Genomic DNA, 23,073 nt, shown 5'->3' with positions numbered 1-23,073 from the left:
GGGCTTCCAAATATCTCTTTGCCAATTACACAAGAACTGTCTTAGCGAAAGGCTTCTTGAGGGGAAAGCTGTAACTCTTTGAGATGATTTCACAGAACACAAAGAAGTTTCTCAGAAAGCTTCTTTCTCTTTGTTATCGGAGGATATTTCCTTTGGCCCTATAGTCTTCAAAGGGATCCGAAATCTCTGTTCTCAGATTCCACAGAAATAAGGCTAGCAAAGAGATCCACGAAATACAGATGTAACTCTGTGAGATGAATTCACAGAACACTAAGCAGTTTCTCAGAAAGCTTCTTTCCAGATTTCATCTGAGGATATTTCCTTTTTCACCATAGCCCTCTATGGGCTTCCAAATATCACTTTGCCAATTCCACAAGAACTGTCTTAGCGAAAGGCTTCTTGAGGGGAAAGCTGTAACTCTGTGAGATGATTTCACAGAACACAAAGAAGTTTCTCAGAAAGCTTCTTTCTCTTTGTTATCGGAGGATATTTCCTTTGGCCCTATAATCTTCATAGGGATCCGAAATATCTTTTCTCAGATTCCACAGAAATAAGGCTAGCAAAGAGATCCACGAAATACACATGTAACTCTGTGAGATGAATTCACAGAACACTAAGCAGTTTCTCCGAAAGCTTCTTTCCAGATTTCATCTGAGAATATTTCCTTTTTCACCATTGCGCTCTATGGGCTTCCAAAGATCACTTGGCCAATTCCACAAGAACTGTCTTAGCGAAAGGCTTCTTGAGGGGAAAACTGTAACTCTGTGAGATGATTTCACAGAACACAAAGAAGTTTCTCAGAAAGCTTCTTTCTCTTTGTTATCGGAGAATATTTCCTTTGGCCCTATAGTCTTCAAAGGGATCCGAAATATCTGTTCTCAGATTCCACAGAAATAAGGCTAACAAAGAGATTCACGAAATACAGATGTAACTCTGTGAGATGAATTCACAGAACACTAAGCAGTTTCTCAGAAAGCTTCTTTCCAGATTTCATCTGAGGATATTTCCTTATTCACCATAGCCCTCTATGGGCTTCCAAATATCACTTTGCCAATTCCACAAGAACTGTCTTAGCGAAAAGCTTCTTGAGGGGAAAGCTGTAACTCTGTGAGATGATTTCACAGAACACAAAGAAGTTTCTCAGAAAGCTTCTTTCTCTTTGTTATTGGAGGATATTTCCTTTGGCCCTATAGTCTTCAAAGGGATCCGAAATATCTGTTCTCAGATTACACAGAAATAAGGCTAGCAAAGAGATCCACGAATACAGATGTAACTCTGTGAGATGAATTAACAGAACAATAAGCAGTTTCTCAGAAAGCTTCTTTCCAGATTTCATCTGAGGATATTTCCTTTTTCACCATAGCCCTCTATGGGCTTCCAAATATCACTTTGCCAATTCCACAAGAACTGTCTTAGCGAAAGGCTTCTTGAGGGGAAAGCTGTAACTCTGTGAGATGATTTCACAGAACACAAAGAAGTTTCTCAGAAAGCTTCTTTCTCTTTGTTATCGCAGGATATTTCCTTTGGCCCTATAGTCTTCAAAGGGATCCGAAATATCTGTTCCCAGATTCCACAGAAATAAGGCTAGCATAGAGATCCACGAAATACAGATGTAACTCTGTGAGATGAATTCACAGAACACTAAGCAGTTTCTCAGAAAGCTTCTTTCCAGATTTCATCTGAGAATATTTCCTTTTTCACCATAGCCCTCTATGGGCTTCCAAATATCACTTTGCCAATTCCACAAGAACTGTCTTAGCGAAAGGCTTCTTGAGGGGAAAGCTGTAACTCTGTGAGATGATTTCACAGAACACAAAGAAGTTTCTCAGAAAGCTTCTTTCTCTTTGTTATCGGAGGATATTTCCTTTGGCCCTATAGTCTTCAAAGGGATCCGAAATATCTGTTCTCAGATTCCACAGAAATACGGCTAGCAAAGAGATCCACGAAATACAGATGTAACTCTGTGAGATGAATCCACAGAACACTAAGCAGTTTCTCAGAAAGCTTCTTTCCAGATTGCATCTGAGGATATTTCGTTTTTCACCATAGCCCTCTATGGGCTTCCAAATATCACTTTGCCAATTCCACAAGAACTGTCTTAGCGAAAGGCTTCTTGAGGGGAAAGCTGTAACTCTGTGAGATGATTTCACAGAACACAAAGAAGTTTCTCAGAAAGCTTCTTTCTCTTTGTTATTGGAGGATATTTCCTTTGGCCCTATAGTCTTCAAAGGGATCCGAAATATCTGTTCTCAGATTCCACAGAAATAAGGCTAGCAAAGAGATCCACGAATACAGATGTAACACTGTGAGATGAATTAACAGAACACTAAGCAGTTTCTCAGAAAGCTTCTTTCCAGATTTCATCTGAGGATATTTCCTTTTTCACCATAGCCCTCTATGGGCTTCCAAATATCACTTTGCCAATTCCACAAGAACTGTCTTAGCGAAAGGCTTCTTGAGGGGAAAGCTGTAACTCTGTGAGATGATTTCACAGAACACAAAGAAGTTTCCCAGAAAGCTTCTTTCTCTTTGTTATCGGAGGATATTTCCTTTGGCCCTATAGTCTTCAAAGGGATCCGAAATCTCTGTTCTCAGATTCCACAGAAATAAGGCTAGCAAAGAAATCCACGAAATACAGATGTAACTCTGTGAGATGAATTCACAGAACACTAAGCAGTTTCTCAGAAAGCTTCTTTCCAGATTTCATCTGAGGATATTTCCTTTTTCACCATAGCCCTCTATGGGCTTCCAAATATCACTTTGCCAATTCCACAAGAACTGTCTTAGCGAAAGGCTTCTTGAGGGGAAAACTGTAACTCTGTGAGATGATTTCACAGAACACAAAGAAGTTTCTCAGAAATCTTCTTTCTCTTTGTTATCGCAGGATATTTCCCTTGGCCCTATAGTCTTCAAAGGGATCCGAAATATCTGTTCTCAGATTCCACAGAAATAAGGCTAGCAAAGAGATCCACGAAATACAGATGTAACTCTGTGAGATGAATTAAGAGAACACTAAGCAGTTTCTCAGAAAGCTTCTTTCCAGATTTCATCTGAGGATATTTACTTTTTCACCATAGCCCTCTATGGGCTTCCAAATATCACTTTGCCAATTCCACAAGAACTGTCTTAGCGAAAGGCTTCTGGAGGGGAAAGCTGTAACTCCGTGAGATGATTTCACAGAACACAAAGAAGTTTCTCAGAAAACTTCTTTCTCTTTGTTATCGCAGGATATTTCCTTTGGCCCTATAGTCTTCAAAGGGTTCCGAAATCTCTGTTCTCCGATTCCACAGAAATAAGGCTAGCAAAGAGATCCACGAAATACAGATGTAACTCTGTGAGATGAATTCACAGAACACTAAGCAGTTTCTCAGAAAGCTTCTTTCCAGATTGCATCTGAGGATATTTCCTTTTTCACCATAGCCCTCTATGGGCTTCCAAATATCACTTTGCCAATTCCACAAGAACTGTCTTAGCGAAAGGCTTCTTGAGGTGAAAGCTGTAACTCTGTGAGATGATTTCATAGAACACAAAGAAGTTTCTCAGAAAGCTTCTTTCTCTTTGTTATCGCAGGATATTTCCTTTGGCCCTATAGTCTTCAAAGGGATCCGAAATATCTGTTCTCAGATTCCACAGAAATAAGGCTAGCAAAGAGATCCACGAAATACAGATGTAACTCTGTGAGATGAATTAAGAGAACACTAAGCAGTTTCTCAGGAAGCTTCTTTCCAGATTTCATCTGAGGATATTTGCTTTTTCACCATAGCCCTCTACGGGCTTCCAAATATCACTTTGCCAATTCCACAAGAACTGTCTTAGCGAAAGGCTTCTTGAGGGGAAAGCTGTAACTCTGTGAGATGATTTCACAGAACACAAAGAAGTTTCTCAGAAAGCTTCTTTCTCTTTGTTATCGGAGGATATTTCCTTTGGCCCTATAGTCTTCAAAGGGATCCGAAATATCTGTTCTCAGATTCCACAGAAATAAGGCTAGCAAAGAGATCCACGAAATACAGATGTAACTCTGTGAGATGAATTCACAGAACACTAAGCAGTTTCTCAGAAAGCTTCTTTCCAGATTGCATCTGAGGATATTTCCTTTTTCACCATAGCCCTCTATGGGCTTCCAAATATCACTTTGCCAATTCCACAAGAACTGTCTTAGCGAAAGGCTTCTTGAGGGGAAAGCTGTAACTCTGTGAGATGATTTCACAGAACACAAAGAAGTTTCTCAGAAAGCTTCTTTCTCTTTGTTATCGCAGGATATTTCCTTTGGCCCTATAGTCTTCAAAGGGATCCGAAATATCTGTTCTCAGATTCCACAGAAATAAGGCTAGCAAAGAGATCCACGAAATACAGATGTAACTCTGTGAGATGAATTAAGAGAACACTAAGCAGTTTCTCAGAAAGCTTCTTTCCAGATTTCATCTGAGGATATTTGCTTTTTCACCATAGCCCTCTATGGGCTTCCAAATATCACTTTGCCAATTCCACAAGAACTGTCTTAGCGAAAGGCTTCTGGAGGGGAAAGCTGTAACTCTGAGAGATGATTTCACAGAACACAAAGAAGTTTCTCAGAAAGCTTCTTTCTCTTTGTTATCGGAGAATATTTCCTTTGGCCCTATAGTCTTCAAAGGGATCCGAAATATCTGTTCTCAGATTCCACAGAAATAAGGCTAGCAAAGAGATTCACGAAATACAGAAATAACTCTGTGAGATGAATTCACAGAACACTAAGCAGTTTCTCAGAAAGCTTCTTTCCAGATTTTATCTGAGGATATTTCCTTTTTCACCATAGACCTCTATGGGCTTCCAAATATCTCTTTGCCAATTACACAAGAACTGTCTTAGAGAAAGGCTTCTTGAGGGGAAAGCTGTAACTCTGTGAGATGATTTCACAGAACACAAAGAAGTTTCTCAGAAAGCTTCTTTCTCTTTGTTATCGGCGGATATTTCCTTTGGCCCTATAGTCTTCAAAGGGATCCGAAATATCTGTTCTCAGATTCCACAGAAATAAGGCTAGCAAAGAGATCCACGAAATACAGATGTAACTCTGTGAGATGAATTCACAGAACACTAAGCAGTTTCTCAGAAAGCTTCTTTCCAGATTGCATCTGAGGATATTTCCTTTTTCACCATAGCCCTCTATGGGGTTCCAAATATCACTTTGCCAATTCCACAAGAACTGTCTTAGCGAAAGGCTTCTTGAGGGGAAAGCTGTAACTCTGTGAGATGATTTCACAGAACACAAAGAAGTTTCTCAGAAAGCTTCTTTCTCTTTGTTATCGCAGGACATTTCCTTTGGCCCTATAGTCTTCAAAGGGATCCGAAATATCTGTTCCCAGATTCCACAGAAATAAGGCTAGCAAAGAGATCCAAGAAATACAGATGTAACTCTGTGAGATGAATTAACAGAACACTAAGCAGTTTCTCAGAAAGCTTCTTTCCAGATTTCATCTGAGGATATTTCCTTATTCACCATAGCCCTCTATGGGCTTCCAAATATCACTTTGCCAATTCCAAAAGAACTGTCTTAGCGAAAGGCTTCTTGAGGGGAAAGCTGTAACTCTGTGAGATGATTTCACAGAACACAAAGAAGTTTCTCAGAAAGTTTCTTTCTCTTTGTTATCGCAGGATATTTCCTTTGGCCCTATAGTCTTCAAAGGGATCCGAAATATCTGTTCTCAGATTCCACAGAAATAAGGCTAGCAAAGAGATCCACGAAATACAGATGTAACTCTGTGAGATGAATTCACAGAACACTAAGCAGTTTCTCAGAAATCTTCTTTCCAGATTTCATCTGAGGATATTTCCTTTTTCACCATAGCCCTCTATGGGCTTCCAAATATCACTTTGCCAATTCCACAAGAACTGTCTTAGCGAAAGGCTTCTTGAGGGGAAAGCTGTAACTCTGTGAGATGATTTCACAGAACACAAAGAAGTTTCTCAGAAAGCTTCTTTCTCTTTGTTATCGGAGGATATTTCCTTTGGCCCTATAGTTTTCAAAGGGATCCGAAATATCTGTTCTCAGATTCCACAGAAATAAGGCTAGCAAAGGGATCCACGAAATACAGATGTAACTCTGTGAGATGAATTCACAGAACACTAAGCAGTTTCTCAGAAAGCTTCTTTCCAGATTGCATCTGAGGATATTTCCTTTTTCACCATAGCCCTCTATGGGCTTCCAAATATCACTTTGCCAATTCCACAAGAACTGTCTTAGCGAAAGGCTTCTTGAGGGGAAAGCTGTAACTCTGTGAGATGATTTCACAGAACACAAAGAAGTTTCTCAGAAAGCTTCTTTCTCTTTGTTATCGCAGGATATTTCCCTTGGCCCTATAGTCTTCAAAGGGATCCGAAATATCTGTTCTCAGATTCCACAGAAATAAGGCTAGCAAAGAGATCCACGAAATACAGATGTAACTCTGTGAGATGAATTAAGAGAACACTAAGCAGTTTCTCAGAAAGCTTCTTTCCAGATTTCATCTGAGGATATTTGCTTTTTCACCATAGCCCTCTATGGGCTTCCAAATATCACTTTGCCAATTCCACAAGAACTGTCTTAGCGAAAGGCTTCTGGAGGGGAAAGCTGTAACTCTGTGAGATGATTTAACAGAACACAAAGAAGTTTCTCAGAAAACTTCTTTCTCTTTGTTATCGCAGGATATTTCCTTTGGCCCTATAGTCTTCAAAGGGATCCGAAATATCTGTTCTCAGATTCCACAGAAATAAGGCTAGCAAAGAGATCCACGAAATACAGATGTAACTCTGTGAGATGAATTCACAGAACACTAAGCAGTTTCTCAGAAAGCTTGTTTCCAGATTTCATCTGAGGATATTTGCTTTTTCACCATAGCCCTCTATGGGCTTCCAATTATCTCTTTGCCAATTACACAAGAACTGTCCTAGCGAAAGGCTTCTTGAGGGGAAAGCTGTAACTCTGTGAGATGATTTCACAGAACACAAAGAAGTTCCTCAGAAAGCTTCTTTCTCTTTGTTATCGGAGGATATTTCCTTTGGCCCTATAGTCTTCAAAGGGATCCGAAATATCTGTTCTCAGATTCCACAGAAATAAGGCTAGCAAAGAGATCCACGAAATACAGATGTAACTCTGTGAGATGAATTCACAGAACAATAAGCAGTTTCTCAGAAAGCTTCTTTCCAGATTTCATCTGAGGATATTTCCTTTTTCACCATAGCCCTCTATGGGCTTCCAAATATCTCTTTGCCAATTACACAAGAACTGTCTTAGCGAAAGGCTTCTTGAGGGGAAAGCTGTAACTCTTTGAGATGATTTCACAGAACACAAAGAAGTTTCTCAGAAAGCTTCTTTCTCTTTGTTATCGGAGGATATTTCCTTTGGCCCTATAGTCTTCAAAGGGATCCGAAATCTCTGTTCTCAGATTCCACAGAAATAAGGCTAGCAAAGAGATCCACGAAATACAGATGTAACTCTGTGAGATGAATTCACAGAACACTAAGCAGTTTCTCAGAAAGCTTCTTTCCAGATTTCATCTGAGGATATTTCCTTTTTCACCATAGCCCTCTATGGGCTTCCAAATATCACTTTGCCAATTCCACAAGAACTGTCTTAGCGAAAGGCTTCTTGAGGGGAAAGCTGTAACTCTGTGAGATGATTTCACAGAACACAAAGAAGTTTCTCAGAAAGCTTCTTTCTCTTTGTTATCGGAGGATATTTCCTTTGGCCCTATAATCTTCATAGGGATCCGAAATATCTTTTCTCAGATTCCACAGAAATAAGGCTAGCAAAGAGATCCACGAAATACACATGTAACTCTGTGAGATGAATTCACAGAACACTAAGCAGTTTCTCCGAAAGCTTCTTTCCAGATTTCATCTGAGAATATTTCCTTTTTCACCATTGCGCTCTATGGGCTTCCAAAGATCACTTGGCCAATTCCACAAGAACTGTCTTAGCGAAAGGCTTCTTGAGGGGAAAACTGTAACTCTGTGAGATGATTTCACAGAACACAAAGAAGTTTCTCAGAAAGCTTCTTTCTCTTTGTTATCGGAGAATATTTCCTTTGGCCCTATAGTCTTCAAAGGGATCCGAAATATCTGTTCTCAGATTCCACAGAAATAAGGCTAACAAAGAGATTCACGAAATACAGATGTAACTCTGTGAGATGAATTCACAGAACACTAAGCAGTTTCTCAGAAAGCTTCTTTCCAGATTTCATCTGAGGATATTTCCTTATTCACCATAGCCCTCTATGGGCTTCCAAATATCACTTTGCCAATTCCACAAGAACTGTCTTAGCGAAAAGCTTCTTGAGGGGAAAGCTGTAACTCTGTGAGATGATTTCACAGAACACAAAGAAGTTTCTCAGAAAGCTTCTTTCTCTTTGTTATTGGAGGATATTTCCTTTGGCCCTATAGTCTTCAAAGGGATCCGAAATATCTGTTCTCAGATTACACAGAAATAAGGCTAGCAAAGAGATCCACGAATACAGATGTAACTCTGTGAGATGAATTAACAGAACAATAAGCAGTTTCTCAGAAAGCTTCTTTCCAGATTTCATCTGAGGATATTTCCTTTTTCACCATAGCCCTCTATGGGCTTCCAAATATCACTTTGCCAATTCCACAAGAACTGTCTTAGCGAAAGGCTTCTTGAGGGGAAAGCTGTAACTCTGTGAGATGATTTCACAGAACACAAAGAAGTTTCTCAGAAAGCTTCTTTCTCTTTGTTATCGCAGGATATTTCCTTTGGCCCTATAGTCTTCAAAGGGATCCGAAATATCTGTTCCCAGATTCCACAGAAATAAGGCTAGCAAAGAGATCCACGAAATACAGATGTAACTCTGTGAGATGAATTCACAGAACACTAAGCAGTTTCTCAGAAAGCTTCTTTCCAGATTTCATCTGAGAATATTTCCTTTTTCACCATAGCCCTCTATGGGCTTCCAAATATCACTTTGCCAATTCCACAAGAACTGTCTTAGCGAAAGGCTTCTTGAGGGGAAAGCTGTAACTCTGTGAGATGATTTCACAGAACACAAAGAAGTTTCTCAGAAAGCTTCTTTCTCTTTGTTATCGGAGGATATTTCCTTTGGCCCTATAGTCTTCAAAGGGATCCGAAATATCTGTTCTCAGATTCCACAGAAATACGGCTAGCAAAGAGATCCACGAAATACAGATGTAACTCTGTGAGATGAATCCACAGAACACTAAGCAGTTTCTCAGAAAGCTTCTTTCCAGATTGCATCTGAGGATATTTCGTTTTTCACCATAGCCCTCTATGGGCTTCCAAATATCACTTTGCCAATTCCACAAGAACTGTCTTAGCGAAAGGCTTCTTGAGGGGAAAGCTGTAACTCTGTGAGATGATTTCACAGAACACAAAGAAGTTTCTCAGAAAGCTTCTTTCTCTTTGTTATTGGAGGATATTTCCTTTGGCCCTATAGTCTTCAAAGGGATCCGAAATATCTGTTCTCAGATTCCACAGAAATAAGGCTAGCAAAGAGATCCACGAATACAGATGTAACACTGTGAGATGAATTAACAGAACACTAAGCAGTTTCTCAGAAAGCTTCTTTCCAGATTTCATCTGAGGATATTTCCTTTTTCACCATAGCCCTCTATGGGCTTCCAAATATCACTTTGCCAATTCCACAAGAAATGTCTTAGCGAAAGGCTTCTTGAGGGGAAAGCTGTAACTCTGTGAGATGATTTCACAGAACACAAAGAAGTTTCTCAGAAAGCTTCTTTCTCTTTGTTATCGCAGGATATTTCCTTTGGCCCTATAGTCTTCAAAGGGATCCGAAATATCTGTTCCCAGATTCCACAGAAATAAGGCTAGCAAAGAGATCCACGAAATACAGATGTAACTCTGTGAGATGAATTCACAGAACACTAAGCAGTTTCTCAGAAAGCTTCTTTCCAGATTTCATCTGAGAATATTTCCTTTTTCACCATAGCCCTCTATGGGCTTCCAAATATCACTTTGCCAATTCCACAAGAACTGTCTTAGCGAAAGGCTTCTTGAAGGGAAAGCTGTAACTCTGTGAGATGATTTCACAGAACACAAAGAAGTTTCTCAGAAAGCTTCTTTCTCTTTGTTATCGGAGAATATTTCCTTTGGCCCTATAGTCTTCAAAGGGATCCGAAATATCTGTTCTCAGATTCCACAGAAATAAGGCTAACAAAGAGATTCACGAAATACAGATGTAACTCTGTGAGATGAATTCACAGAACACTGAGCAGTTTCTCAGAAAGCTTCTTTCCAGATTTCATCTGAGGATATTTCCTTATTCACCATAGCCCTCTATGGGCTTCCAAATATCACTTTGCCAATTCCACAAGAACTGTCTTAGCGAAAAGCTTCTTGAGGGGAAAGCTGTAACTCTGTGAGATGATTTCAAAGAACACAAAGAAGTTTCTCAGAAAGCTTCTTTCTCTTTGTTATTGGAGGATATTTCCTTTGGCCCTATAGTCTTCAAAGGGATCCGAAATATCTGTTCTCAGATTACACAGAAATAAGGCTAGCAAAGAGATCCACGAATACAGATGTAACTCTGTGAGATGAATTAACAGAACACTAAGCAGTTTCTCAGAAAGCTTCTTTCCAGATTTCATCTGAGGATATTTCCTTTTTCACCATAGCCCTCTATGGGCTTCCAAATATCACTTTGCCAATTCCACAAGAACTGTCTTAGCGAAAGGCTTCTTGAGGGGAAAGCTGTAACTCTGTGAGATGATTTCACAGAACACAAAGAAGTTTCTCAGAAAGCTTCTTTCTCTTTGTTATCGCAGGATATTTCCTTTGGCCCTATAGTCTTCAAAGGGATCCGAAATATCTGTTCTCAGATTCCACAGAAATAAGGCTAGCAAAGAGATCCACGAAATACAGATGTAACTCTGTGAGATGAATTCACAGAACACTAAGCAGTTTCTCAGAAAGCTTCTTTCCAGATTTCATCTGAGAATATTTCCTTTTTCACCATAGCCCTCTATGGGCTTCCAAATATCACTTTGCCAATTCCACAAGAACTGTCTTAGCGAAAGGCTTCTTGAGGGGAAAGCTGTAACTCTGTGAGATGATTTCACAGAACACAAAGAAGTTTCTCAGAAAGCTTCTTTCTCTTTGTTATCGGAGGATATTTCCTTTGGCCCTATAGTCTTCAAAGGAATCCGAAATATCTGTTCTCAGATTCCACAGAAATAAGGCTAGCAAAGAGATCCACGAAATACAGATGTAACTCTGTGAGATGAATTCACAGAACACTAAGCAGTTTCTCAGAAAGCTTCTTTCCAGATTTCATCTGAGGATATTTCCTTTTTCACCATAGCCCTCTATGGGCTTCCAAATATCTCTTTGCCAATTACACAAGAACTGTCTTAGCGAAAGGCTTCTGGAGGGGAAAGCTGTAACTCTGTGAGATGAATTCACAGAACACAAAGAAGTTTCTCAGAAAGCTTCTTTCTCTTTGTTATCGGAGGATATTTCCTTTGGCCCTATAGTCTTCAAAGGGATCCGAAATCTCTGTTCTCAGATTCCACAGAAATAAGCCTAGCAAAGAGATCCACGAATCACAGATGTAACTCTGTGAGATGAATTCACAGAACACTAAGCAGTTTCTCAGAAAACTTCTTTCCAGATTTCATCTGAGGATATTTCCTTTTTCACCATAGCCCTCTATGGGCTTCCAAATATCACTTTGCCAATTCCACAAGAACTGTCTTAGCGAAAGGCTTCTTGAGGGGAAAGCTGTAACTCTGTGAGATGATTTCACAGAACAGAAAGAAGTTTCTCAGAAAGCTTCTTTCTCTTTTTTATCGCAGGATATTTCCTTTGGCCCTAGAGTCTTCAAAGAGATCCGAAATCTCTGTTCTCAGATTCCACAGAAATAAGGCTAGTAAAGAGATCCACGAAATACAGATGTAACTCTGTGAGATGAATTAACAGAACACTAAGCAGTTTCTCAGAAAGCTTCTTTCCAGATTTCATCTGAGGATATTTCCTTTTTCACCATAGCCCTCTATGGGCTTCCAAATATCACTTTGCCAATTCCACAAGAACTGTCTTAGCGAAAGGCTTCTTGAGGGGAAAGCTGTAACTCTGTGAGATGATTTCACAGAACACAAAGAAGTTTCTCAGAAAGCTTCTTTCTCTTTGTTATCGGAGGATATTTCCTTTGGCCCTATAATCTTCATAAGGATCCGAAATATCTTTTCTCAGATTCCACAGAAATAAGGCTAGCAAAGAGACCCACGAAATGCACATGTAACTCTGTGAGATGAATTCACAGAACACTAAGAAGTTTCTCCGAAAGCTTCTTTCCAGATTTCATCTGAGGATATTTCCTTTTTCACCATAGCCCTCTATGGGCTTCCAAATATCACTTTGCCAATTCCACAAGAACTGTCTTAGCGAAGGACTTCTTGAGGGGAAAGCTGTAACTCTGTGAGATGATTTCACAGAACACAAAGAAGTTTCTCAGAAAGCTTCTTTCTCTTTGTTATCGCAGGATATTTCCTTTGGCCCTATAGTCTTCAAAGGGATCCGAAATATCTGTTCTCAGATTCCACAGAAATAAGGCTAGCAAAGAGATCCACGAAATACAGATGTAACTCTGTGAGATGAATTCACAGAACACTAAGCAGTTTCTCAGAAAGCTTCTTTCCAGATTTCATCTGAGGATATTTCCTTTTTCACCATAGCCTTCTATGGGCTTCCAAATACCACTTTGCAAATTCCACAAGAACTGTCTTAGCGAAAGGCTTCTTGAGGGGAAAGCTGTAACTCTGTGAGATGATTTCACAGAACACAAAGAAGTTTCTCAGAAAGCTTCTTTCTCTTTGTTATCGGAGAATATTTCCTTTGGCCCTCTAGTCTTCAAAGGGATCCGAAATATCTGTTCTCAGATTCCACAGAAATAAGGCTAGCAAAGAGATTCACGAAATACAGATGTAACTCTGTGAGATGAATTCACAGAACACTAAGCAGTTTCTCAGAAAGCTTCTTTCCAGATTTCATCTGAGGATATTTCCTTTTTCACCATAGCCCTCTATGGGCTTCCAAATATCTCTTTTCCAATTACACAAGAACTGTCCTAGTGAAAGGCTTCTTGAGGGGAAACTGTAACTCTGTGAGATGATTTCACAGAACACAAAGAAGTTTCTCAGAAAGCTTCTTTCTCTTTGTTATCGGAGGATATTTCCTTTGGCCCTATAGTCTTCAAAGGAATCCGAAATATCTGTTCTCAGATTCCACAGAAATAAGGCTAGCAAAGAGATCCACGAAATACAGATGTAACTCTGTGAGATGAATTCACAGAACACTAAGCAGTTTCTCAGAAAGCTTCTTTCCAGATTTCATCTGAGGATATTTCCTTTTTCACCATAGCCCTCTATGGGCTTCCAAATATCTCTTTGCCAATTACACAAGAACTGTCTTAGCGAAAGGCTTCTTGAGGGGAAAGCTGTAACTCTGTGAGATGATTTCACAGAACACAAAGAAGTTTCTCAGAAAGCTTCTTTCTCTTTGTTATCGGAGGATATTTCCTTTGGCCCTATAGTCTTCAAAGGGATCCGAAATCTCTGTTCTCAGATTCCACAGAAATAAGGCTAGCAAAGAGATCCACGAATCACAGATGTAACTCTGTGAGATGAATTCACAGAACACTAAGCAGTTTCTCAGAAAACTTCTTTCCAGATTTCATCTGAGGATATTTCCTTTTTCACCATAGCCCTCTATGGGCTTCCAAATATCACTTTGCCAATTCCACAAGAACTGTCTTAGCGAAAGGCTTCTTGAGGGGAAAGCTGTAACTCTGTGAGATGATTTCACAGAACAGAAAGAAGTTTCTCAGAAAGCTTCTTTCTCTTTTTTATCGCAGGATATTTCCTTTGGCCCTATAGTCTTCAAAGGGATCCGAAATATCTGTTCCCAGATTCCACAGAAATAAGGCTAGCAAAGAGATCCATGAAACACAGATGTAACTCTGTGAGATGAATTCACAGAACACTAAGCAGTTTCTCAGAAAGCTTCTTTCCAGATTTCATCTGAGGATATTTCCTTTTTCACCATAACCCTCTATGGGCTTCCAAATATCACTTTGCCAATTCCACAAGAACTGTCTTAGCGAAAGGCTTCTTGAGGGGAAAGCTGTAACTCTGTGAGATGATTTCACAGAACACAAAGAAGTTTCTCAGAAAGCTTCTTTCTCTTTGTTATCGGAGGATATTTCCTTTGGCCCTATAGTCTTCAAAGGGATCCGAAATCTCTGTTCTCAGATTCCACAGAAATAAGGCTAGCAAAGAGATCGACGAAATACAGATGTAACTCTGTGAGATGAATTCACAGAACACTAAGCAGTTTCGCAGAAAACTTCTTTCCAGATTTCATCTGAGGATATTTCCTTTTTCACCATAGCCCTCTCGGGGCTTCCAAATATCACTTTGCCAATTCCACAAGAACTGTCTTAGCGAAAGGCTTCTTGAGGGGAAAGCTGTAACTCTGTGAGATGATTTCACAGAACACAAAGAAGTTTCTCAGAAAGCTTCTTTCTCTTTGTTATCGCAGGATACTTCCTTTGGCCCTATAGTCTTCAAAGGGATCCGAAATATCTGTTCTCAGATTCCACAGAAGTAAGGCTAGCAAAGAGATCCACGAAATACAGATGTAACTCTGTGAGATGAATTCAAAGAACACTAAGCACTTTCTCAGAAAGATTCTTTCCAGATTTCATCTGAGGATATTTCCGTTTTCACCATAGCCCTCTATGGGCTTCCAAATATCACTTTGCCAATTCCACAAGAACTGTCTTAGCGAAAGGCTTCTTGAGGGGAAAGCTGTAACTCTGTGAGATGATTTCACAGAACAGAAAGAAGTTTCTCAGAAAGCTTCTTTCTCTTTTTTATCGCAGGATATTTCCTTTGGCCCTATAGTCTTCAAAGGGATCCGAAATATCTGTTCCCAGATTCCACAGAAATAAGGCTAGCAAAGAGATCCACGAAACACAGATGTAAGTCTGTGAGATGAATTCACAGAACACTAAGCAGTTTCTCAGAAAGCTTCTTTCCAGATTTCATCTGAGGATATTTCCTTTTTCACCATAGCCCTCTATGGGCTTCCAAATATCACTTTGCCAATTCCACAAGAACTGTCTTAGCGAAAGGCTTCTTGAGGGGAAAGCTGTAACTCTGTGAGATGATTTCACAGAACACAAAGAAGTTTCTCAGAAAGCTTCTTTCTCTTTGTTATCGGAGGATATTTCCTTTGGCCGTATAGTCTTCAAAGGGATCCGAAATCTCTGTTCTCAGATTCCACAGAAATAAGGCTAGCAAAGAGATCGACGAAATACAGATGTAACTCTGTGAGATGAATTCACAGAACACTAAGCAGTTTCGCAGAAAACTTCTTTCCAGATTTCATCTGAGGATATTTCCTTTTTCACCATAGCCCTCTAGGGGCTTCCAAATATCACTTTGCCAATTCCACAAGAACTGTCTTAGCGAAAGGCTTCTTGAGGGGAAAGCTGTAACTCTGTGAGATGATTTCACAGAACACAAAGAAGTTTCTCAGAAAGCTTCTTTCTCTTTGTTATCGCAGGATACTTCCTTTGGCCCTATAGTCTTCAAAGGGATCCGAAATATCTGTTCTCAGATTCCACAGAAGTAAGGCTAGCAAAGAGATCCACGAAATACAGATGTAACTCTGTGAGATGAATTCAAAGAACACTAAGCACTTTCTCAGAAAGATTCTTTCCAGATTTCATCTGAGGATATTTCCTTTTTCACCATAGCCCTCTATGGGCTTCCAAATATCACTTTGCCAATTCCACAAGAACTGTCTTAGCGAAAGGCTTCTTGAGGGGAAAGCTGTAACTCTGTGAGATGATTTCACAGAACAGAAAGAAGTTTCTCAGAAAGCTTCTTTCTCTTTTTTATCGCAGGATATTTCCTTTGGCCCTATAGTCTTCAAAGGGATCCGAAATATCTGTTCCCAGATTCCACAGAAATAAGGCTAGCAAAGAGATCCACGAAATACAGATGTAACACTGTGAGATGAATTCACAGAACACTAAGCAGTTTCTCAGAAAGCTTCTTTCCAGATTTCATCTGAGGATATTTCCTTTTTCACCATAGCCCTCTATGGGCTTCCAAATATCACTTTGCCAATTCCACAAGAACTGTCTTAGCGAAAGGCTTCTTGAGGGCAAAGCTGTAACTCTGTGAGATGATTTCACAGAACACAAAGAAGTTTCTCAGAAAGCTTCTTTCTCTTTGTTATCGGAGGATATTTCCTTTGACCCTATAGTCTTCAAAGGGATCCGAAATCTCTGTTCTCAGATTCCACAGAAATAAGGCTAGCAAAGAGATCGACGAAATACAGATGTAACTCTGTGAGATGAATTCACAGAACACTAAGCAGTTTCTCAGAAAACTTCTTTCCAGATTTCATCTGAGGATATTTCCTTTTTCACCATAGCCCTCTATGGGCTTCCAAATATCACTTTGCCAATTCCACAAGAACTGTCTTAGCGAAAGGCTTCTTGAGGGGAAAGCTGTAACTCTGTGAGATGATTTCACAGAACACAAAGAAGTTTCTCAGAAAGCTTCTTTCTCTTTGTTATCGCAGGATACTTCCTTTGGCCCTATAGTCTTCAAAGGGATCCGAAATATCTGTTCTCAGATTCCACAGAAATATGGCTAGCAAAGAGATCCACGAAATACAGATGTAACTCTGTGAGATGAATTCACAGAACACTAAGCAGTTTCTCAGAAAGCTTCTTTCCAGATTTCATCTGAGGATATTTCCTTTTTCACCATAGCCCTCTATGGGCTTCCAAATATCACTTTGCCAATTCCACAAGAACTGTCTTAGCGAAAGGCTTCTTGAGGGGAAAGCTGTAACTCTGTGAGATGATTTCACAGAACACAAAGAAGTTTCTCAGAAAGCTTCTTTGTCTTTGTTATCGGAGGATATTTCCTTTGGCCCTATAGTCTTCATAGGGATCCGATATATCTTTTCTCAGATTCCGCAGAAATAAGGCTAGCAAAGAGATCCACGAAGTACACATGTAACTCTGTGAGATGAATTAACAGAACACTAAGCAGTTTCTCAGAAAGCTTCTTTCCAGATTTCATCTGAGAATATTTCCTTTTTCACCATAGCCCTCTATGGGCTTCCAAATATCACTTTGCCAATTCCACAAGAACTGTCTTAGCGAAAGGCTTCTTGAGGGGAAAGCTGTAACTCTGTGAGATGATTTCACAGAACAGAAAGAAGTTTCTCAGAAAGCTTCTTTCTCTTTTTTATCGCAGGATATTTCCTTTGGCCCTATAGTCTTCAAAGGGATCCGAAATATCTGTTCCCAGATTCCACAGAAATAAGGCTAGCAAAGAGATCCACGAAACACAGATGTAACTCTGTGAGATGAATTCACAGAACACTAAGCAGTTTCTCAGAAAGCTTCTTTCCAGATTTCATCTGAGGATATTTCCTTTTTCACCATAGCCCTCTATGGGCTTCCAAATATCACTTTGCCAATTCCACAAGAACTGTCTTAGCGAAAGGCTTCTTGAGGGGAAAGCTGTAACTCTGTGAGATGATTTCACAGAACACAAAGAAGTTTCTCAGAAAGCTTCTTTCTGTTTGTTATCGGAGGATATTTCCTTTGGCCCTATAGTCTTCCAAGGGATCCGAAATCTCTGTTCTCAGATTCCACAGAAATAAGGCTAGCAAAGAGATCGACGAAATACAGATGTAACTCTGTGAGATGAATTCACAGAACACTAAGCAGTTTCGCAGAAAACTTCTTTCCAGATTTCATCTGAGGATATTTCCTTTTTCACCATAGCCCTCTAGGGGCTTCCAAATATCACTTTGCCAATTCCACAAGAACTGTCTTAGCGAAAGGCTTCTTGAGGGGAAAGCTGTAACTCCGTGAGATGATTTCACAGAACACAAAGAAGTTTCTCAGAAAGCTTCTTTCTCTTTGTTATCGCAGGATATTTCCTTTGGCCCTATAGTCTTCAAAGGGATCCGAAATATCTGTTCTCAGATTCCACAGAAGTAAGGCTAGCAAAGAGATCCACGAAATACAGATGTAACTCTGTGAGATGAATTCAAAGAACACTAAGCACTTTCTCAGAAAGATTCTTTCCAGATTTCATCTGAGGATATTTCCTTTTTCACCATAGCCCTCTATGGGCTTCCAAATATCACTTTGCCAATTCCACAAGAACTGTCTTAGCGAAAGGCTTCTTGAGGGGAAAGCTGTAACTCTGTGAGATGATTTCACAGAACAGAAAGAAGTTTCTCAGAAAGCTTCTTTCTCTTTTTTATCGCAGGATATTTCCTTTGGCCCTATAGTCTTCAAAGGGATCCGAAATATCTGTTCCCAGATTCCACAGAAATAAGGCTAGCAAAGAGATCCACGAAATACAGATGTAACACTGTGAGATGAATTCACAGAACACTAAGCAGTTTCTCAGAAAGCTTCTTTCCAGATTTCATCTGAGGATATTTCCTTTTTCACCATAGCCCTCTATGGGCTTCCAAATATCACTTTGCCAATTCCACAAGAACTGTCTTAGCGAAAGGCTTCTTGAGGGGAAAGCTGTAACTCTGTGAGATGATTTCACAGAACACAAAGAAGTTTCTCAGAAAGCTTCTTTCTCTTTGTTATCGGAGGATATTTCCTTTGACCCTATAGTCTTCAAAGGGATCCGAAATCTCTGTTCTCAGATTCCACAGAAATAAGGCTAGCAAAGAGATCGACGAAATACAGATGTAACTCTGTCAGATGAATTCACAGAACACTAAGCAGTTTCTCAGAAAACTTCTTTCCAGATTTCATCTGAGGATATTTCCTTTTTCACCATAGCCCTCTATGGGCTTCCAAATATCACTTTGCCAATTCCACAAGAACTGTCTTAGCGAAAGGCTTCTTGAGGGGAAAGCTGTAACTCTGTGAGATGATTTCACAGAACACAAAGAAGTTTCTCAGAAAGCTTCTTTCTCTTTGTTATCGCAGGATACTTCCTTTGGCCCTATAGTCTTCAAAGGGATCCGAAATATCTGTTCTCAGATTCCACAGAAGTAAGGCTAGCAAAGAGATCCACGAAATAGAGATGTAACTCTGTGAGATGAATTCAAAGAACACTAAGCACTTTCTCAGAAAGATTCTTTCCAGATTTCATCTGAGGATATTTCCTTTTTCACCATAGCCCTCTATGGGCTTCCAAATATCACTTTGCCAATTCCACAAGAACTGTCTTAGCGAAAGGCTTCTTGAGGGGAAAGCTGTAACTCTGTGAGATGATTTCACAGAACACAAAGAAGTTTCTCAGAAGGCTTCTTTCTCTTTGTTATCGGAGGATATTTCCTTTGGCCCTATAGTCTTCAAAGGGATCCGAAATATCTGTTCTCAGATTCCACAGAAATATGGCTAGCAAAGAGATCCACGAAATACAGATGTAACTCTGTGAGATGAATTCACAGAACACTAACCAGTTTCTCAGAAAGCTTCTTTCCAGATTTCATCTGAGGATATTTCCTTTTTCACCATAGCCCTCTATGGGCTTCCAAATATCACTTTGCCAATTCCACAAGAACTGTCTTAGCGAAAGGCTTCTTGAGGGGAAAGCTGTAACTCTGTGAGATGATTTCACAGAACACAAAGAAGTTTCTCAGAAAGCTTCTTTGTCTTTGTTATCGGTGGATATTTCCTTTGGCCCTATAGTCTTCATAGGGATCCGAAATATCTTTTCTCAGATTCCGCAGAAATAAGGCTAGCAAAGAGATCCACGAAATACACATGTAACTCTGTGAGATGAATTAACAGAACACTAAGCAGTTTCTCAGAAAGCTTCTTTCCAGATTTCATCTGAGAATATTTCCTTTTTCACCATAGCCCTCTATGGGCTTCCAAATATCACTTTGCCAATTCCACAAGAACTGTCTTAGCGAAAGGCTTCTTGAGGGGAAAGCTGTAACTCTGTGAGATGATTTCACAGAACACAAAGAAGTTTCTCAGAAAGCTTCTTTCTCTTTGTTATCGCAGGATATTTCCTTTGGCCCTATAGTCTTCAAAGGGATCCGAAATATCTGTTCTCAGATTCCACAGAAATAAGGCTAGCAAAGAGATCCACGAAATACAGATGTAACTCTGTGAGGTGAATTCACAGAACACTAAGCAGTTTCTCAGAAAGCTTCTTTCTCTTTCTTATCGGAAGATATTTCCTTTGGCCCTATAGTCTTCAAAGGGATCCGAAATATCTGTTCTCAGATTCCACAGAAATATGGCTAGCAAAGAGATCCACGAAATACAGATGTAACTCTGTGAGATGAATTCACAGAACACTAAGCAGTTTCTCAGAAAGCTTCTTTCCAGATTTCATCTGAGGATATTTCCTTTTTCACCATAGCCCTCTATGGGCTTCCAAATATCACTTTGCCAATTCCACAAGAACTGTCTTAGCGAAAGGCTTCTTGAGGGGAAAGCTGTAACTCTGTGAGATGATTTCACAGAACACAAAGAAGTTTCTCAGAAAGCTTCTTTGTCTTTGTTATCGGAGGATATTTCCTTTGGCCCTATAGTCTTCATAGGGATCCGAAATATCTTTTCTCAGATTCCGCAGAAATAAGGCTAGCAAAGAGATCCACGAAATAAACATGTAACTCTGTGAGATGAATTAACAGAACACTAAGCAGTTTCTCAGAAAGCTTCTTTCCAGATTGCATCTGAGGATATTTCCTTTTTCACCATAGCCCTCTATGGGCTTCCAAATATCACTTTGCCATTTCCACAAGAACTGTCTTAGCGAAAGGCTTCTTGAGGGGAAAGCTGTAACTCTGTGAGATGATTTCACAGAACACAAAGAAGTTTCTCAGAAAGCTTCTTTCTCTTTGTTATCGGAGGATATTTCCTTTGGCCCTATAGTCTTCAAAGGGATCCGAAATATCTGTTCCCAGATTCCACAGAAATAAGGCTAGCAAAGAGATCCACGAAATATAGATGTAACTCTGTGAGATGAATTAACAGAACACTAAGCAGTTTCTCAGAAAGCTTCTTTCCAGATTTCATCTGAGGATATTTCCTTATTCACCATAGCCCTCTATGGGCTTCCAAATATCACTTTGCCAATTCCACAAGAACTGTCTTAGCGAAAGGCTTCTTGAGGGGAAAGCTGTAACTCTGTGAGATGATTTCACAGAACACAAAGAAGTTTCCCAGAAAGCTTCTTTCTCTTTGTTATCGGAGGATATTTCCTTTGGCCCTACAGTCTTCAAAGGGATCCGAAATCTCTGTTCTCAGATTCCACAGAAATAAGGCTAGCAAAGAGATCCACGAATTACAGATGTAACTCTGTGAGATGAATTCACAGAACACTAAGCAGTTTCTCAGAAAGCTTCTTTCCAGATTTCATCTGAGGATATTTCCTTTTTCACCATAGCCCTCTATGGGCTTCCAAATATCACTTTGCCAATTCCACAAGAACTGTCTTAGCGAAAGGCTTCTTGAGGGGAAAGCTGTAACTCTGTGAGATGATTTCCCAGAACACAAAGAAGTTTCTCAGAAAGTTTCTTTCTCTTTGGTATCGCAGGATATTTCCTTTGGCCCTATAGTCTTCAAAGGGATCCGAAATATCTGTTCTCAGATTCCACAGAAATAAGGCTAGCAAGGAGATCCAGGAAATACAGATGTAACTCTGTGAGATGAAATCACAGAACACTAAGCAGTTTCTCAGAAAGCTTCTTTCCAGATTTCATCTCAGGATATTTCCTTTTTCACCATAGCCCTCTATGGGCTTCCAAATATCTCTTTGCCAATTACACAAGAACTGTCTTAGCGAAAGGCTTCTTGAGGGGAAAGCTGTAACTCTGTGAGATGATTTCACAGAACACAAAGAAGTTTCTCAGAAAGCTTCTTTCTCTTTGTTATCGGAGGATATTTCCTTTGGCCCTATAGTCTTCAAAGGGATCCGAAATCTCTGTTCTCAGATTCCACAGAAATAAGGCTAGCAAAGAGATCGACGAAATACAGATGTAACTCTGTGAGATGAATTCACAGAACACTAAGCAGTTTCTCAGAAAGCTTCTTTCCAGATTTCATCTGAGGATATTTCCTTTTTCACCATAGCCCACTATGGGCTTCCAAATATCACTTTGCCAATTCCACAAGAACTGTCTCAGCGAAAGGCTTCTTGAGGGGAAAGCTGTAACTCTGTGAGATGATTTCACAGAACACAAAGAAGTTTCTCAGAAAGCTTCTTTCTCTTTGTTATCGGAGGATATTTCCTTTGGCCCTATAATCTTCATAGGGATCCGAAATATCTTTTCTCAGATTCCACAGAAATAAGGCTAGCAAAGAGATCCACGAAATACACATGTAACTCTGTGAGATGAATTCACAGAACACTAAGCAGTTTCTCAGAAAGCTTCTTTCCAGATTTCATCTGAGGATATTTCCTTTTTCACCATAGCGCTCTATGGGCTTCCAAAGATCACTTGGCCAATTCCACAAGAACTGTCTTAGCGAAAGGCTTCTTGAGGGGAAAGCTGTAACTCTGTGAGATGATTTCACAGAACACAAAGAAGTTTTTCAGAAAGCTTCTTTCTCTTTGTTATCGCAGGATATTTCCTTTGGCCCTATAGTCTTCAAAGGGATCCGAAATATCTGTTCTCAGATTCCACAGAAATAAGGCTAGCAAAGAGATCCACGAAATACAGATGTAACTCTGTGAGATGAATTAACAGAACACTAAGCAGTTTCTCAGAAAGCTTCTTTCCAGATTTTATCTGAGGATATTTCCTTATTCACCATAGCCCTCTATGGGCTTCCAAATATCACTTTGCCAATTCCACAAGAACTGTCTTAGCGAAAGGCTTCTTGAGGGGAAAGCTGTAACTCTGTGAGATGATTTCACAGAACACAAAGAAGTTTCCCAGAAAGCTTCTTTCTCTTTGTTATCGGAGGATATTTCCTTTGGCGCTATAGTCTTCAAAGGGATCCGAAATCTCTGTTCTCAGATTCCACAGAAATAAGGCTAGCAAAGAGATCCACGAATTACAGATGTAACTCTGTGAGATGAATTCACAGAACA

This window comes from Macaca mulatta, chromosome 1 (genome assembly GCF_049350105.2).
Source record: "Macaca mulatta isolate MMU2019108-1 chromosome 1, T2T-MMU8v2.0, whole genome shotgun sequence".
In the NCBI taxonomy this organism is placed as follows: Eukaryota; Metazoa; Chordata; class Mammalia; order Primates; family Cercopithecidae; genus Macaca; species Macaca mulatta.
Note: the sequence above shows the minus strand (reverse complement) of the source record.